The sequence below is a fragment of the Oncorhynchus gorbuscha genome, linkage group LG24 (assembly GCF_021184085.1).
Source record: "Oncorhynchus gorbuscha isolate QuinsamMale2020 ecotype Even-year linkage group LG24, OgorEven_v1.0, whole genome shotgun sequence".
Classification (NCBI taxonomy): Eukaryota; Metazoa; Chordata; class Actinopteri; order Salmoniformes; family Salmonidae; genus Oncorhynchus; species Oncorhynchus gorbuscha.
This window is the reverse complement of record NC_060196.1, coordinates 42,054,462-42,072,765: the sequence shown is the minus strand read 5'-3', so window position 1 is coordinate 42,072,765 and position 18,304 is coordinate 42,054,462. Positions and strand designations below refer to the sequence as shown.

General features: G+C 44.8%; 1 protein-coding gene across 6 annotated transcripts in view; it reads right to left on the bottom strand.

Moving 5' to 3' along the window:
* The window catches only part of LOC124012037 (triple functional domain protein), a 128,663-nt gene that overhangs the window by 99,631 nt on the left and 10,728 nt on the right, over window positions 1-18,304 (bottom strand). The window lies entirely within an intron of this gene.

The window sequence follows — 18,304 nt, the reverse complement described above, 5'->3', positions numbered from 1 at the left end:
CCAATAGGTCAAGTGAGCATTAGTTCCTTGCAGCAGCAGAGGAATTTATGCAACACACAGATGAGAAATGTGTGTATGTCAGTCAGTATGTGCCACGGGCCAGGACAGAGACAGATGGAAAGGGAAAGCAGAGGAAGGACAGTTGCCTTCATACCAGCACACACACAAACAAACTAACCCTACAGCATACATGTTGATATAACATGCTGATCCAGAGCCTGTTAGTGCTAATCACATAATGGTTATGGTCAGAATTAAACTCATGAAAACTGATCTGAAACAAACTGTTAAAGGGGCATCTATGAGGGGCCAGACAGAGAGAATGGGCCAGGCCGGTTTGGGTAATGTTAGGTTTGGGATAGCATAGGGGCGTGCCCACATACATTGCATCACTGGCATTCTCCAACTGGGGTTAGTGTTGGAGGGCTGTATTGGAATTCCTAGGATTCCCAAAAGCTGATGCCCATTCTCCAGAGCAGGACATAGGAAGGGTGATAAGTAAGGGCTCCTAATGATAAAACACTATCATATTAACATATAAACATGACATTCTCCAAGTTAACTCACACTACACATTACAGACAGACAGACCGTTTGTGAGAAAGGGGGGGGGGTTTAGGATGTGAATCTGTGTGTGTGTCAGGTTAATGTGTGTGTGATAGATGCAGGTGTCACTACATCCTGACAGAGACAGAGAGGATTGTCACTAGAGATGCCATCAGTGTTACACGGTGTCATTTATCTCCCCCTTGCTCGCTCTCTACACTGAGCTCGTTCTGGCTTTCTCGCTCCTTCCCTCTTTCTCCCATTTCTTTACTTATGGGTTAGTGGGGCGCGGGGCAGCTGTTTGTTTACCAGCACCCATCCGCAAATGTTAATAACCTTTGGCAACCGCACGACTGTAAAGTGAAAATAAAGTGAAAATCTGAGGCCTACACCCGACCCTAACCCGCTAACATATTAACTGAACAAAAATATAAATGCAACAGGTAACGTGCTGGTCCCATGTTTCATGAGCTGAAATATAAGATTCCAGAAATGCTCCATTACACAGGTGCACCTGGTGCTGAGGACAATAAAAGGCCACTCTAAAATGTGCAGTTTTGTCACACAACACAATGCCACAGATGTCTCAAGTTTTGAAGGAGCGTGCAATTGGCATGCTGACTGCAGGAATGTCCAGCAGAGCTGTTGCCTGAGAATTTAATGTTAATTGTTGCTTTTATATATATTTTTCAGTATAGAAAATGCACTCTAGGCTACAATCAAAGACAGTGGAATGATTTTTTTGATGGTGCAGGATCTTTTTTTGCCAGATTTATAGTGCCTCAAAAGTATTCACACGCCTTGACTTTTTTACAAATTTTGCTGTGTTAAAAAGTGGGATTAAAATGGATTGAATTGTCATTTTTTTGTCAACGATCTATACAAAATACTTTGTAATGTTAAAGTGGGGGGGGGGGGGATATGTATTTTCAATGAATGGAAAATAAAACACAAATACATCTTGATTACATAAGTATTCAACCCCCTGAGTAGATACATGTCAGAATCACCTTTGGCAGCGATTTTCTGGGTAAGTCCCTAAGAGCTTTGCACAGCTGGATTGTAAAATATTTTTTATTTAACTAGGCAAGTCAGTTAAGAACAAATTCTTATTTTCAATGACAGCCTAGGAACAGTAGGTTAACTGCCTGTTCAGGGGTAGAACAACAGATACAGTGTATGTACCTTGTCAGCTAAGGGATTTGAACTTGTAACCTTTCGGTTACTAGTCCAACGCTCTAACCACTAGGCTACCCCTTGCCCAATACTCATTTAAATATCCTTCAAGTTGGTTGTTGATTATTGCTAGACAGCGATTTTCAACTTAAGACTTAAATCTTTCCATAGATTTTCATTCCGATTTAAGTCACAACCATGTTTGAAAATATGAATAGTGGTACTCATGGTGAAATCCTTGAGCGGTTTCCTTCACCTCCGGCAACTGAGTTAGGAATCTGGTTTTGGATTATACCCCATTTTTCTCCCCAAATTTCTATCTTCTCTCATCGCTGCAACTCCCCAATGGGCTCGGGAGGTGAAGGTTGAGTAATGCGTCATCGGAAACCTGACCCGCCAAACCACGTTTCTTAACACCCACACACTTAACCCGGAAGCCAGCCGCACCAAGGTGTCAGAGGAAACACAGAAGTCATCTCTGAAGAGACATGAAAATAGCTGTGCAGCGATGCTCCCCATCAAACCTGACAGAGCTTGAGAGGATCTGCAGAGAAGAATGGAAGAAACTCACCAAATACAGGTGTGCCAAGCTTGTAGCGTCATACCCAAGAAGACTAGAGGCAGTAATCGCTGCCAAAAGGTGCTTCAACAAAGTACTGAGTAAAGGGTCTGAATACGTATGTAAATGTTTTTTCTTTTTTTACATTTGCTAACATTTCTAAAAACCTGTTTTTTTGCTTTGTAATTTTTGTGTATTTTGTGTAGATTGATGAAGGAATAAAGTGTTTAATCAATTTTAGAATGAGGCTGTGACGTAACAAAATGTGGAAACGGTTAAGGGGTCTGAATACTTTCCGTATGTTTCTGCTCATCATTTCCGACATTTTGGTAGACTATTTGATAGTCAACTTGTCTATAATTACATACATGCAGCTTCTCTTCTGTCGTTATATGTTGCTCTAGAACAGGGTTTCCCAAACTCGCTCCCGGGGCCTTCCCCGGGGGGCACGTTTTGGTTTTAGACCTAGCAATACACAGCTGATCCAAAAAAAATATCTATATTTGTTTTATTTCACCTTTATTTAACCAGGTAGGCTAGTTGAGAACAAGTTCTCATTTACAACTGAGACCTGGCCAAGAAAAAACAGAGCAGTAACACATACAACACAGAGTTACACATGGAGTAAAACAAACATGCAGTCAATAAATGTCTATATACAGTGAGTGCAAATGAGGTAAGTTAAGGAAATAAATAGGCCATAGTGGCGAAGTAATTACAATATAGCAATTAAACACTGTCATGGTAGATCAGCAGAAGATGATTGTGCAGGTAGAGATACTGGGGTGCAATGGAGCAAAATAAATAAATGAATAAATACCCGTATGGGGATGAGGTAGGTAGATAGATTGGCTGTTTACAGATAGGCTATGTACAGGTGCAGTGATCTGTGAGCTGCTCTGACAGCTGGTGCTTAAAGCTAATGAGGGAGATATGAGTCTCCAGCTTCAGTGATTGTTACATTTACTTCCAGTCATTGGCAACAGAGAACTGGTAGGAAAGGCGGCCTAAGGAAGAATTGGCTTTGGGAGTGACCAGTGACATATACCTGCTGGAGCATGTGCTACAGGTGGGTGCTGCTATAGTGACCAGTGAGCTGAGATAAGGCGAAGCTTTATCTAGCAGAGACTTGTAGATGATCTGGAGCCAGTGGGTTTGGCGACGAGTATGAAGCGAGGGCCAGCCAATAAGAGCTTTCAGGTCGCAATGGTGGGTAGAATATGGGGCTTTTTGGTGACAAAACGGATGGCACAGTGGTAGACTGCATCCAATTTGTTGAGTAGAGTGTTGGAGGCTATTTTGTAAATGACATTGCCGAAGTCGAGGATCGGTAGGATGGTCAGTTTTTCGAGGGTATGTTTGGCAGCATGAGTGAAGGATGCTTCGTTGCGAAATAGGAAGCAGATTCTAGATTTAATTTTGGATTGGAGATGCTTAATGTGAGTCAAGAAGGATAGTTTACAGTCTAACCAGACACCTAGGTATTTGTAGTTGTCCACAAAGTCAGAACCGTCCAGAGTAGTGATGTTGGACAGGCGGGCAGGTGCGGGCAGCGATCGGTTGAAGAGCATGCATTTAGTTGTTCTAGCATTTAAAAGCAGTTGGAGGCCATCAACTAACCTTTAGCTCGGAAAGCTCTCGCCAGTTCGAACAACGCGACGCTAACCAGAGCATAACGGACCTATTTAAAAAAAACTTACCCCCGGATTCCCACCACAAACGGAACATTCTTCAGCTGGATCTTCGCAACTAGCTATCGAGCTAAACAGCAACCCTGGTTGATTACTCCTGGCTAGCGTTTCCACCCACGTAGCTTGAAGCTAGCCCGGCCAGAGCTCCTAGCATACTCCTGGGCTACAATACCTTGACTACGACCGGTCTATCGATATCACTGCATGAAGAGGAATAAACAGACTCACCCCATCGCGACGTCCTCCAAAGGCTAACTTGCTATCTCCTTGCTTGTTAGTTCGGCATGCTAACTGCTAGCTTGTTTAGCCCAGGTCCGCTAACTACTACCTTGTTCACCCCGGCCTGCTAATCTGTTAGCTTGTTAGCACAGGCCTGCTAACCGTCTGCATCGCCGCGTCCCAAAAACTCAGTGGCCCATATGTACTCTATCTCTTCCCGATTTTTAAAAAATTTGTTTATACCTTCCGGAAACCTGCCTCACCCAATGTGATACGGAATCGCTATAATCTTTATTTTTAGAACACACTCAAGAACCTCCAGAAGCTAACCAGCTAGCTAGCTACAAGCTATTTAGTCATTGTTAGTTTTCTTAACCTGGATAACACTCGCCAGCCCAGCCCCCCTGCCCCATCCACCGCTGCCCCCTGGACTCTGATCACTTGGCTACATAGCTGATGCACGCTGGACTGTCCATTCATCACGGTACTCCATTCTGCTTGTTTGTTTTATCTGTCGGCCGAGTTGCCTAGTCAATGCCATCTCACCTGCTGTTGTTATGCTAGCTGATTAGCTGTTGTCTCACCCACTGTTTTAGCTAGCTTTCCCAATTCAACACCTGTGTTTACTGTATGCCTCGCTGTATGTCTCTCTCAAATGTCAATATGCCTTGTATACTGTTGCTCAGGTTAGTTATCATTGTTTTAGATCACAATGGATAAAACCTCTCTCATCATCACCCAGTGCCTGGGCTTACCTCCGCCGTACCTGCACCCCACCATACCCCTGTCTGTGCATTATGCCCTGAATATATTCTACCATGCCCAGAAACCTGCTCCTCTTATTCTCTGTCCCCAACGCTCTAGGCGACCAGTTTTGATAGCCCTTAGCCGCACCCTCATAATACTCCTTCTCTGTTCCGCGGGTGATGTGGAGGTAAACCCAGGCCCTGCATGTCCCCAGGCACCCTCATTTGTTGACTTCTGTGATTGAAAAAGCCTTGGTTTCATGCATGTCAACATTAGAAGCCTCCTCCCTAAGTTTGTTTTACTCACTGCTTTAGCACACTCTGCTAACCCTGATGTCCTTGCCGTGTCTGAATCCTGGCTCAGGAAGGCCACCAAAAATTCAGAGATTTCCATACCCAACTATAACATCTTCCGTCAAGATAGAACTGCCAAAGGGGGAGGAGTCGCAGTCTACTGCAGAGATAGCCTGCAAAGTAATGTCATACTTTCCAGGTCCATACCCAAACAGTTCGAACTACTAATTCTGAAAATTACTCTCTCCAGAAATAAGTCTCTCACTGTTGCCGCCTGCTACCGACCCTCTCAGCTCCCAGCTGTGCCCTGGACACCATTTGTGAATTGATTGCTCCCCATCTAGCTTCTGAGTTTGTTCTGTTAGGTGACCTAAACTGGGATATGCTTAACACCCCGGCAGTCCTACAATCTAAGCTAGATGCCCTCAATCTCACACAAATCATCAAGGAACCCACCAGGTACAACCCTAACTCTGTAAGCAAGGGCACCCTCATAGACGTCATCCTGACCAACTGGCCCTCCAAATACACCTCCGCTGTCTTCAACCAGGATCTCAGCGACCACTGCCTCATTGCCTGTATCTGCTACGGTGCCGCAGTCAAACGACCACCCCTCATCACTGTCAAACGCTCCCTAAAACACTTCTGTGAGCATGCCTTTCTAATCGACCTGGCCCGGGTATCCTGGAAGGACATTGACCTCATCCCGTCAGTTGAGGATGCCTGGTCATTCTTTAAGAGTAACTTCCTCACCATATTAGATAAGCATGCTCCGTTCAAAAAATGCAGAACTAAGAACAGATACAGCCCTTGGTTCACTCCAGACCTGACTGCCCTCGACCAGCACAAAAACATCCTGTGGCGGACTGCAATAGCATCGAACAGTCCCCGCGATATGCAACTGTTCAGGGAAGTCAGGAACCAATACACGCAGTCAGTCAGGAAAGCTAAGGCCAGCTTCTTCAGGCAGAAGTTTGCATCCTGTAGCTCCAACTCCAAAAAGTTCTGGGACACTGTGAAGTCCATGGAGAACAAGAGCACCACCTCCCAGCTGCCCACTGCACTGAGGCTAGGGAACACGGTCACCACCGACAAATCCATGATTATCGAAAACTTCAACAAGCATTTCTCAACGGCTGGCCATGCCTTCCGCCTGGCTACTCCTACCTCGGCCAACAGCTCCGGCCCCCCCGCAGCTCCTCGCCCAAGCCTCTCCAGGTTCTCCTTTACCCAAATCCAGATAGCAGATGTTCTGAAAGAACTGCAAAACCTGGACCCGTATAAATCAGCTGGGCTTGATAATCTGGACCCTCTATTTCTGAAACTATCCACCGCCATTGTCGCAACCCCTATTACCAGCCTGTTCAACCTCTCTTTCATATCGTCTGAGATCCCCAAGGATTGGAAAGCTGCCGCAGTCATCCCCCTCTTCAAAGGGGGAGACACCCTGGACCCAAACTGTTACAGACCTATATCCATTCTGCCCTGCCTATCTAAGGTCTTCGAAAGCCAAGTCAACAAACAGGTCACTGACCATCTCGAATCCCACCGTACCTTCTCCGCTATGCAATCTGGTTTCCGAGCCGGTCACGGGTGCACCTCAGCCACACTCAAGGTACTAAACGACATCATAACCGCCATCGATAAAAGACAGTACTGTGCAGCCGTCTTCATCGACCTTGCCAAGGCTTTCGACTCTGTCAATCACCATATTCTTATCGGCAGACTCAGTAGCCTCGGTTTTTCAGATGACTGCCTTGCCTGGTTCACCAATTACTTTGCAGACAGAGTTCAGTGTGTCAAATCGGAGGGCATGTTGTCCGGTCCTCTGGCAGTCTCTATGGGGGTGCCACAGGGTTCAATTCTCGGGCCGACTCTTTTCTCTGTGTATATCAATGATGTTGCTCTTGCTGCGGGCGATTCCCTGATCCACCTCTACGCAGACGACACCATTCTGTACACTTTCGGCCCGTCATTGGACACTGTGCTATCTAACCTCCAATCGAGCTTCAATGCCATAAAACACTCCTTCCGTGGCCTCCAACTGCTCTTAAATGCTAGTAAAACAAAATGCATGCTTTTCAACCGATCGCTGCCTGCACCCGCTTGCCTGACTAGCATCACCACACTGGATGGTTCCGACCTTGAATATGTGGACACTTATAAGTACCTAGGTGTCTGGCTAGACTGCAAACTCTCCTTCCAGACCCATATCAAACATCTCCAATCGAAAATCAAATCAAGAGTCGGCTTTCTATTCCGCAACAAAGCCTCCTTCACTCACGCTGCCAAGCTTACCCTAGTAAAACTGACTATCCTACCGATCCTCGACTTCGGCGATGTCATCTACAAAATTGCTTCCAACACTCTTCTCAGCAAACTGGATGCAGTTTATCACAGTGCCATCCGTTTTGTCACTAAAGCACCTTATACTACCCACCACTGCGACTTGTATGCTCTAGTCGGCTGGCCCTCGCTACATATTCGTCGCCAGACCCACTGGCTCCAGGTCATCTACAAGGCCATGGTAGGCAAAGCTCTGCCTTATCTCAGCTCACTGGTCACGATGGCAACACCCATCCGTAGCACGCGCTCCAGCAGGTGTATCTCATTGATCATCCCTAAAGCCAACACGTCATTCGGCCGCCGAATTGCAAAAAAAAATCGCTGAAGTTGGAGACTTTTATCTCCCTCACCAACTTCAAACATCAGCTATCTGAGCAGCTAACCGATCGCTGCAGCTGTACATAATCTATTGGTAAATAGCCCACCCATTTTCACCTACCTCATCCCCACAGTTTTTATTCATGTACTTTTCTGCTCTTTTGCACACCAATATCTCTACCTGTACATGATCATCTGATCATTTATCACTCCAGTGTTAATCTGCAATATTGTAATTATTCGCCTACCTCCTCATGCCTTTTGCACACATTGTATATAGACTCCCCTTTTTTCTCTACTGTGTTATTGACTTGTTAATTGTTTACTCCATGTGTAACTCGGTGTTGTCTGTTCACACTGCTATGCTTTATCTTGGCCAGGTCGCAGTTGCAAATGAAAACCTGTTCTCAACTAGCCTACCTGGTTAAATAAAGGTGAAAAAAAAAAATAATAATAATAATAATAATAATATCACGGGGGCTATTCGATGCTAATGCAGAATGCCACCGGATGTTTTTGTGCTGGTCAAGGGCAGGCAGGTATGGAGAGAACCAAGGGCTATATCTGTTCCTGGTTAAAAACAAATTGAATGGGGCATGCCTATTTAAGATGGTGATGCTTATTTAAGATGGTACCCAGGCATCCTCTTCTGACGGGATGAGGTCAATATCATTCCAGGATACCCCGGCCAGGTCGATTAGAAAGGCCTGCTCGCTGAAGTGTTTTAGGGAGTGTTTGACAGTGATGAGGGGTGGTTGTTTGACCGAAGACAAAATATGGATGCAGGCAATGAGGCAGTGATCACTGAGATCTTGGTTGAAAACAGCAGAGGTGTTTTTGGACGGGAAAGTTGGTTAGGATGATATCTATGAGGGTGCCTGTGTTTACGGATTTGGGGTTGTACCTGGTGGGTTCATTGATAATTTGTGTGAGATTGAGGGCATCAAGCTTAGATTGTAGGATGGCCAGGGTGTTAAGCATGTCCCGGTTTAGGTCACCTCGCAGCACGAGCTCTGAAGATAGATGGGGGGGCAATCAATTCACATATGGTTTCCAGGGCACAGCTGGGGGCAGAGGGTGGTCTATAGCAAGCGGCAACAGTGATAGACTTGTTTCTGGAAAGGTGGATTTTTACAAATAGAAGCTCAAATTGTTTGGATAGAGACCTGGATAGTAGGACATAACTCTGAAATAATCCAAGCTTGATGATGAGTTGGTTACTTTCTTTATTTAACCTTTTTTTAACTAGGCAAGTCAGTTAAGAACAAATTCTTACTTACAATGACGGCCTACCCTGGCCAAACCCTAACCCGGACGACGCTCGGCCAATTGTGCGCCACCCTATGGGACTTCCAATCACGGCTGGTTGTAAACCAGGGTTTGTAGTGATGCCTCTAGCACTGAGAAGAAGTGCCTTAGACTGCTGCGCCACTCGCGAGCCCTTGAATCACTGTGTAGTGCTAGGGCAAAAATCAGAACTGTGGAGGGGGAGGCCAGGACCGAGTTTGGGAAATCCTGCCCTAGAACACAAAATAATTAGGTCATAAATCGATACAATAAATGCTTCAATCTAGTTGACATCTGTAAAGTTGTCACGTTCTGACCTTTATTTCCTGTGTTTTGTATTTAGTTAGTATGGTCAGGGCGTGAGTTGGGTGGGCAGTCTATGTTTGTTTTTCTAGGTTTTGGGAATTTCTATGTTTCGGCCTAGTATGGTTCTCAATCAGAGGCAGGTGTCATTAGTTGTCTCTGATTGAGAATCATACTTAGGTAGTCTGGGTTTCACTGTGTGTTTGTGGGTGATTGTTCCTGTCTCTGTGTTTGCACCAGATAGGACTGTTTTGAGTTTGCACATTTATTGTTTTTTGTAGTCAGTTGTTCATGTGTACCTTAACGTATTAAAAAGAACCATGGACACTTACCATGCCGCATACTGGTCCTCTGATCCGTTTCACCTCTCCTCTTCGGAAGAAGAGGAGGAAATTCATTACAGAATCACCCACCCACCAAGGACCGAGCGGCGTCGTAAAAAACCGCAGCGACGACAGCAGCAGCAGCAGCAACAACAGCGGCCAGCATCACAGGAGGAATGGACATGGGAGGATGTATTGGACGGCAAGGGTTGCTACACCTGGGAGGAGATCCTGGCGGGAAAGGATCGCCTTCCATGGGAACAGGTGGAGGCAGCTAGGAGAGCAGAGGCAGCCGGAGAGAGGAGCCGGCGATGTGAGGAGGCAGCACGGCAGTGCCACAGGTACGAGAGGCAGCCCCCCAAATTTTTTGGGGGCGGAGGAGGTGTGGTACTAAGCCAGGTAGCAGACCTGAGCTCACGCCTCGTGCTTATTATAAGCAGCGCATTACTGGTCAGGCACTGTGTTATGCGGTTAAGCGCATGGTGTCGCCAGTGCGTGTCCGTAGCCCGGTGCGCTATAGGGCAGCCCCCCGAAAGTGCCATGCGAGTGTGGGCATTGAGCCAGGGCGTATGGTGCCTGCTCAGCGGGTCTGGTCGCCGGTACGCAGTTTTGGTCCAGGTTATCCTGCGCCGGCTCTGCGTGCTGTGTCTCCGGTGCGCTGGGAGGGTGCAGTGCGTCCTCTGCCTGCGCTCCGCTCGTGCCGGGCAACTGTGGGAGTGGAGCCTAAGGGAGAGGTGCGTGTAGTAAGCACTAGATCTCCCATGCTTACCCACAGCCCGGTTCAACCTGTTCCTGCACTCTGGAGGGTCCGGGTTAGAGTAGTTGTCCAGCCTGGGGAAGTGGTGCCAAGGTTGCGCACCAGAGCTCCAGTGCTCCCCCACAGCCCGGTCTTTCAGGCTCCTCCTAACACCAAGCCTCCTGAAGGTCTCCCCAGCCTGGTGGTTCCTGTGGCAGCCCCACGCACCAGGCTGTCTCTCTGTCTCCTCCCTGCAGGTGCTCCCGCCTGTCCGGCGCCGCTGCCGGAGCGTCCCGCCTGTCCGGCGCCGCTGCCGGAGCGTCCCGCCTGTCCGGCGCCGCTGCCGCAGCCTCCCGCCTGTCCGGCGCCGCTGCCGGAGCGTCCCGCCTGCCCGGCGCCGCTGCCGCAGCGTCCCGCCTGTCCGGCGCCGCTGCCGGAGCCCCTCAGCCCAGAGGCGCCAGAGCCCCTCAGCCCAGAGGCGCCAGAGCCCCTGCCCCTCTGTTCAGAGCTTCTGCCCCTCTGTCCCGAGCTGCCCCTCTGTCCAGTGGGGTCATTGAGAGGGGTTGCCATGGTGAGAAAGCCACGGAGGCGGACAATAAGGCGGACTAAGACAATGGTGAAGTGGGGTCCGCGTCCCGCGCCAGAACCGCCACCGCGGACAGACGCCCACCCAGACCCTCCCCTATAGGTCAAGGTTTTGCGGCCGGAGTCCGCACCTTTGGAGGGGGGGGTACTGTCACGTTCTGACCTTTATTTCCTGTGTTTTGTATTTAGTTAGTATGGTCAGGGCGTGAGTTGGGTGGGCAGTCTGTTTGTTTTTCTAGGTTTTGGGAATTTCTATGGTTTCGGCCTAGTATGGTTCTCAATCAGAGGCAGGTGTCATTAGTTGTCTCTGATTGAGAATCATACTTAGGTAGCCTGGGTTTCACTGTGTGTTTGTGGGTGATTGTTCCTGTCTCTGTGTTTGCACCAGATAGGACTGTTTTAGGTTTTCTCACGTTTGTTGTTTTTGTTAGTTATCTCATGTGTAGTTTCTTTATAAATTAAAGAACATGAATAACCACCATGCTGCTTTTTGGTCCGCTTCTCTTTCACCAGAAAACCCTTACAAAAGTTCTCTATACCACGTCCGCTTCTTTGCAATAACTGTAAATAATACAAATAAATTAAAAGCGCAATAACTGAAAAGAAAAGAAAAAACAATAGGAAAGATTTTCTGTGCTAAATTTCCAAATGACAATAACTTGGCTGGTTTTAAGGAAATAGAAAACTGTGAAAATGACCCAACATTTTTCTGATTAGATTTCAGTTTGGCTTGGATGCATATTTTGTGGTTGAATTCTCCTAATCAGCTTTTATGATGCTGATAAAGATAACACCTCTACAGATGGTATCTAATTTCATTTGCATTCTCTCAAGATGCTGAAAGAAAGAAATCAGATTTCTCCACTCCTGTTTCGTAGTAAATATTTTACCTACATTTGGTGTATAATTTTACTGCAAGAAATGGTTAATTCTGCAGGAGTTAATATTAAGACTGTGAGAGGTTACAGACCTACAGTCAGTGTCCAGATTTCAGTTCCCATTTAGCCCATCTGAACAGTAGGCTACAGTTCCCTTGATGTGACATAGGCCTATTTGAAGTCCACGTCTTGTGACTGTGGAATTTGTATAGCGCCTCACAATCATGACACATAACACACTGCCATCATCCTCTTTTAACACTTCACCTAATCTTTCCCAAACATACATTTTCTGGCCGTCCCTTCTCTTTATCTTCAACTCTCCATTTTGCATGTTTTTTCTCTTATTGAATTAAACTCAGACATTGTCCTGTTTGCATCCGTGGATTGACGTAAACGCTTTCTGTAAATTCCAGACCCGGCGGCAGAACAAATTAGTTGGATGGGCCTTTGATTTCCATAGGGGGGCACATTTTTTCACGGGACCTCCTGTGTGTGCACACGCTTGCTCATTCACATTTTTTTTAAATGACTGTAATAGTAAAGACCATAGAGTACCACAGTATGAGTCATAATAGCCATAAAACCTAGTGGCCAAACAGGGAAATTGTTCCAATTGTTTTTCCACCATTCATTTTTCCCATACCGGATTTTAGACATTTAAAATTAAGGCTGTGTTTCATTTAGGCTTACCCTGGCGTGACGTTTTGATAACTGTGAAAATCTCTCTAGGACAAGGTGACTTTCATCAATATATTTGCCTGTATTTACACCCCGCCCCCCAAAAACGAATTAGCTGCTAGTGTTGCTATCATAAAGAACTACAAATGCCATGATGATCTGGACAAGACTGGTGAATCGAGGCAAAGATAATCTCTGGGTTAACTGTCTAATGTTAGCTAAATGTAGTAATTAATAAATTGGCTACATTTCTTTAAAATGTACAGTTCTGTGAACAGGCTTGTGCAAGTTTTAAACGGACACAATACCTGTTAGCAAAGGTGTCAGCTAAAAGTGACATGCAGGAGCTTGCAGGGATTTGTAGTTTTGCATGTTGTCTACTTTAATGCTGATTAGTTTTGAATCAGAGTAAATAAAGCCAAATATATTGATAAAAAAGTTACCTTGCCCGAAATTGTAATTATTCGCCTACCTCATGCCTTTTGCACACATTGTATATAGACTCCCCTTTTTTTCTACTGTGTTATTGACTTGTTAATTGTTTACTCCATGTGTAACCCTGTGTTGTCTGTTCACACTGCTATGCTTTATCTTGGCCAGGTCGCAGTTGCAAATGAGAACTTGTTCTCAACTAGCCTACCTGGTTAAATAAAGGTGAAATAAAAAAATAAAAAAAATAAAAAATAGATTCACATGGTTATGAAAACGTCACGCCAGGGTAAAACATACACAAAACACAGCCCTTATTTGAATTGTTTCTCAAATTCTCTACGGGGAAAATGTTGGTGGGGAAATTATTGGAACCATTTAACTGCTAGGTTTTCTGGGTATTATGACACCTCCACTGTGGGGCTCTATTGGCAGCTTGTGAGTATCAAGTTTGGGGAAGCTTACAATGTATCACACCATTTCTATGAATCTGCATGCCAGGTATGATTCTTTTTATATGGCCATTTTCTTGGAACAGTTTCATTTCAAAATAAAAAAAATAGTTTCACAAAATCATTGGTCACATGGTTAATCACAAAAATCTGAAGTAAAAAGACAAAAATATAAAAAGGTTCAGCTCTGCCGAGAGCACTAGCCTCTGTCATATGGACACATTGATATTCTGTGATCCATTGGCGGCTAAAGAAATGAGAGCATAGGACTCAGAGAAACAGCAGTAGGCCTATAAAACTTCTTAGGGATAGCCACCTTTTTTTCCATTTTCACCTAAAATGTCATACCCAAATCGAACTGCCTGTAGCTCAGGCCTGAAGCAAGGATATGCATATTCTTGGTACCATTTGAAAGGAAACACTTTGAAGTTTGTTGAAATGTGAATTGAATGTCGAAGAATATAATACAATAGATCTGGTAGAAGAAAATACACCATCTTTGAAATGCAACAGAAAGGCCCCAGTTCTAGCCATCACTCTGGTTCCGATGGTGTCCACAAGATGGCAGCAGTATATGTGCAAAGTTTCAGACAGATAACTTTAAGTATGAGCGAACTATATGACATTTAGTGTGAATTCACCCAGGTACAGTTGGGCAAATCGTGAAGGAGACATTTGCATTAATATTACATTTCTCTGCAAGAATATCGTCAAATCTGTATACTTGGCTCTTTGATTTAGCTTTTCCAGTATTAGTAGCCATATTATAAGGTCAACATTTTTGAATATTCTTATCATTTTTGTCCAAAAGGATAAGGCATGCTGTTGCACAAGGTTAGTAGCTACATTTTACAACAGATACAGGGTTTCCTGATACTCCCGTAAAGCCCAGCCCATTGGCTATGTAGCCAGCTTTATTTGACCCCGATTGGTGCTTATTTGACAAAGTTAGAGTCGTTCAAGTGAAGACCCCCCACGTCATCTGCGTGCCATGAAGGCATCATTCTCTGACCAAATTTGTTGTCCTATAGGATATACTACACTCCTAATGATACGTCTGGTTATGTTCTAGGATCTCTGAGGAATACATACGAAAGTGATTTGACTGGTTGAAACAACGTTTACGGTTAGATTTTCACAGATCCCTTTCTTTGCAAATTGAACGAGTGGAAATACAAAATTGATCGTGCTATATGGACCTTTTAGGATATGAACATTTATTTTATCTAACAAAACGACACTTTATGTTATCTCTGAGACTCTTTGGATGATAAATCATAGCAAGATTTCAAAATGTAGATACACATTTCACCTTCAGAGGTAAATTTTTCAAAACTATCGTGGTGAAAAAAGTTTTGTTGCTCTTCTCAAACAATAGCATGGCATTTTTTCCCGCAGTAATAGTTACTGTAAATTGGACAGTGAAGTTATATTAACAAGAATGTAAGCTTTCAGCCGATATAAGACACTTATATGTACCGACATTTGTTGTTTCTCTAAAATCTGCGATCGTGACCCAAGGTGCTGCATGATTGCAGCTGTCCCTTTGACGGGACGCAGATCCGTAAGAAGTCATATTACTAATTAAATACATAAGCCTAAAGCCCACAAATACAAACAGTAGAAAATATCTTGATGAAAATGTCAGTTCTTTCAATCACATTCATCCATCTACTCCGCCTTTCTGCCTCACTTTCGATCAGTCTGGACTTGAGCTATTGCTAGTGAAGTGCAACATTGTATAAAATCATCACTTGGTCCAGCCAGACTGTGTCTGTCCCTAGCAAACTTGCAACATTGTATAAAATCATCACTTGGTCCAGCCAGACTGTGTCTGTCCCTAGCAAACTTGCAACATTGTATCAACTAGCCTATTGCGTGTCCTCAGAGTTTCCTGCCCAGTGAGCTCAGGACAGAAAGCTATTTTTTTATTACGTTTCCATTGGATATATGGGATCATCAGATCATGATATTTTGAGCTTTCACACGGCTTGGTGAAGGCCAGGAATGTTGGAAATATTGATAGTTCCTCAGTATTTGTACATTCGCAATGGATGTTTTAAAAAAACGACTTGGTTGACTTGTGTGAGTTGAATAAGAACTGAGTGGTGTAAGTGTTAAGACAATGGGCACTTTCCTACAGATGGATACATTCTGGAGAGAGACGCATCATATCTTCGCCACACACCCCTCCCCTTCTTCTTGATACAATATGTTTAACTATACTCAAGACACATCTTCACACATATTTTAGACGCATTTCACTGACAGCAGCAACTCGAATCAGCTAGACCTATTGCCACTACCCAAATCACTGGCTTCCCAAACACATTGGGGATTTGAAACAATCCACATTTTTTCAAAGAAGCTAATGATCCTCTATGGCCAAGTCATGCTCCCCGGTGAGGTATTTTAATGATTTTATTTAGACAGGAGTAATTATCTAATTTTGGCAAAACATCAATTTACTTTAAAGAAATGCAGCATTCCAACTGTGCACCGGCCAACATTCCTTTCCAATTCATAAGAAGCTGAAACCAGAGATCCTTATATAATGACGAGTTCTTACGTCTCCACCCTAACAGTGGGACTCTGTCCCAAAGGTGGGAAGGCAGGCGACAAGCTTAGGTCTGCATATTATTCCCATAGAAACACATTGAGTTTATACTGGACAGAATTAGGCGAGAGTGAGCCCTCTCGCTTCGCCTCTTCCTCTCTGCTAAAACCAGAGAAAGTATCAGAGCGAGTGAAACAGCGCCCCTCTATATGAAGTCCATGTATCTGATGCTGTCTGGCTAGACATAGTAAGAGATGCCATACTCTTTTGGTCCAGACAGCATCAGATACATGGTCTACACGTCCTGAGACAAAGAGGTGCTGTTTCACTCGCTCAAATGCTTTACCTGAAATGTATGTGTCTTTCTGTTTGCCTGCGTCTCTGTCAAATAAATGATAAATATTTCAATATTTTATTTGGACGGGCAAGGACCTACCGTACCTACCGTACGTACCTAAGGCCCGGCCATAACACGAACTCTGATTTGGTGATTGGTCTGTAGGCTATTTGGCACCCATACCTTTAGGCCCTAACATTTAGGCTAATGCGCTAATCCCAGATAGGGTTTCCTTTCATTATTTTAGGCTAAATTTAGCCTATAGATAAATTGCACAAGAATGATCCAATTATGGATTTATGAAGGTATTGTTTTCTCTTTGTTAAACCCGCCCTTCATCCACACGATATTTAATGACCCTAAACCCGCCCACCCCGCAGCTATAACCCCATTATGAGTCAACCCTCGCATCACTATTGCCTGTCTCACTATTGTATTTCTCCTTCCTTCCCCCTCTCCCTCGTGGTCTATTTTGCTCTCTTAATGTTCAGTTTCCTCAGGGCTTCAGAACTAATTTCTCCTTCCTTCCCCCTCTCCCTCGTGGTCTCTTTCTCTTAATGTTCAGTTTCCTCAGGGCTTCAGAACTAATTTCTCCTTCCTTCCCCCTCTCCCTCGTGGTCTCTTTCTCTTAATGTTCAGTTTCCTCAGAGCTTCAGAACACATTTCTCCTTCCCCCTCTCCCTCCACCTTTCTTTCTACTTGTTCATCGACCAGATTGTTGCTAGTAATTATTTACTAGACGCAGCAATGCACTCTCACACTCTTTTTCTTTCTCTCTCCCCCTATCTTCGTCGTGTTGCCCCACGGAGAAGATTTTGATTGGTCGCTAAAACTGAAGGGGTAATCCTATTGGTTCCGGAGACTGGGGGGGGCAATCTTATTGGCTGATGGCCAGGCTGATCAGCCACAGCTGTGGCACTCTAACAATGCCCACACTGTGTGTACAGCTGACACACACACACTTTCAAAAATAGCCCTGTAGCTAGTGACCAGCATTGATAATAGATTTCAAATCTGTCTTTCTTGCCGTCCGTCTCTCTCTCTCTCTCTCTCTCTCTCTCTCTCTCTCTCTCTCTCTCTCTCTCTCTCTCTCTCTCTCTCTCTCTCTCTCTCTCTCTCTCTCTCTCTCTCTCTCTCTCTCTCTCTCTCTCTCTCTCTCTCTCTCTCTCTCTCTCTCTCTCTCTCTCTCTCTCTCTCTCTCTCTCTCTCTCTCTCTCTCTCTCTCTCTCTCTCTCTCTCTCTCTCTCTCTCTCTCTCTCTCTCTCTCTCTCTGATCATCCTGTTTTCCCCAGAATGTGTGTGTGCCAGCTGAATCTCTCCATCTCCCCCTGTGTCGTTCTCTCATCCGCCCAGACCTCTAATAACAGGGTAGACGAACTGACTGAGACACAGGCCAGGGTTACCCTCAATGACCTGGAGGGAGAGAGAGAGCAAGAGAGAGAGACAAATCCAATTTTGATAAACTATTGGGTGAAATAACACAGTGTGCAATCACAGCAGCAATATTTGTGACCTGTTGATAAAAAACTGTATATAGACATAATGACATTTGAAATGTCTATTATTTTGGAACTTGTGTGAGTGTAATATTTACTGTTCAATTTTTATAGTTTATCTCACTTTTGTTTATCCATTTCACTTGCTTTGGCAATGTAAACATATGTTTCCCATGCCAATAAACCCCCTTGAATAGAATTGAGAGAGACAATAAGCCAACCCTAGCACCCTCATCCTAAACAAACATTTGTCAGGGACCAAAAATACAACATTTACACTTTAATTGTTTGTCATTTAGCAGACGCTCTTATGCAGAGCGACTTACCGTAGTGAGTGCATACAAT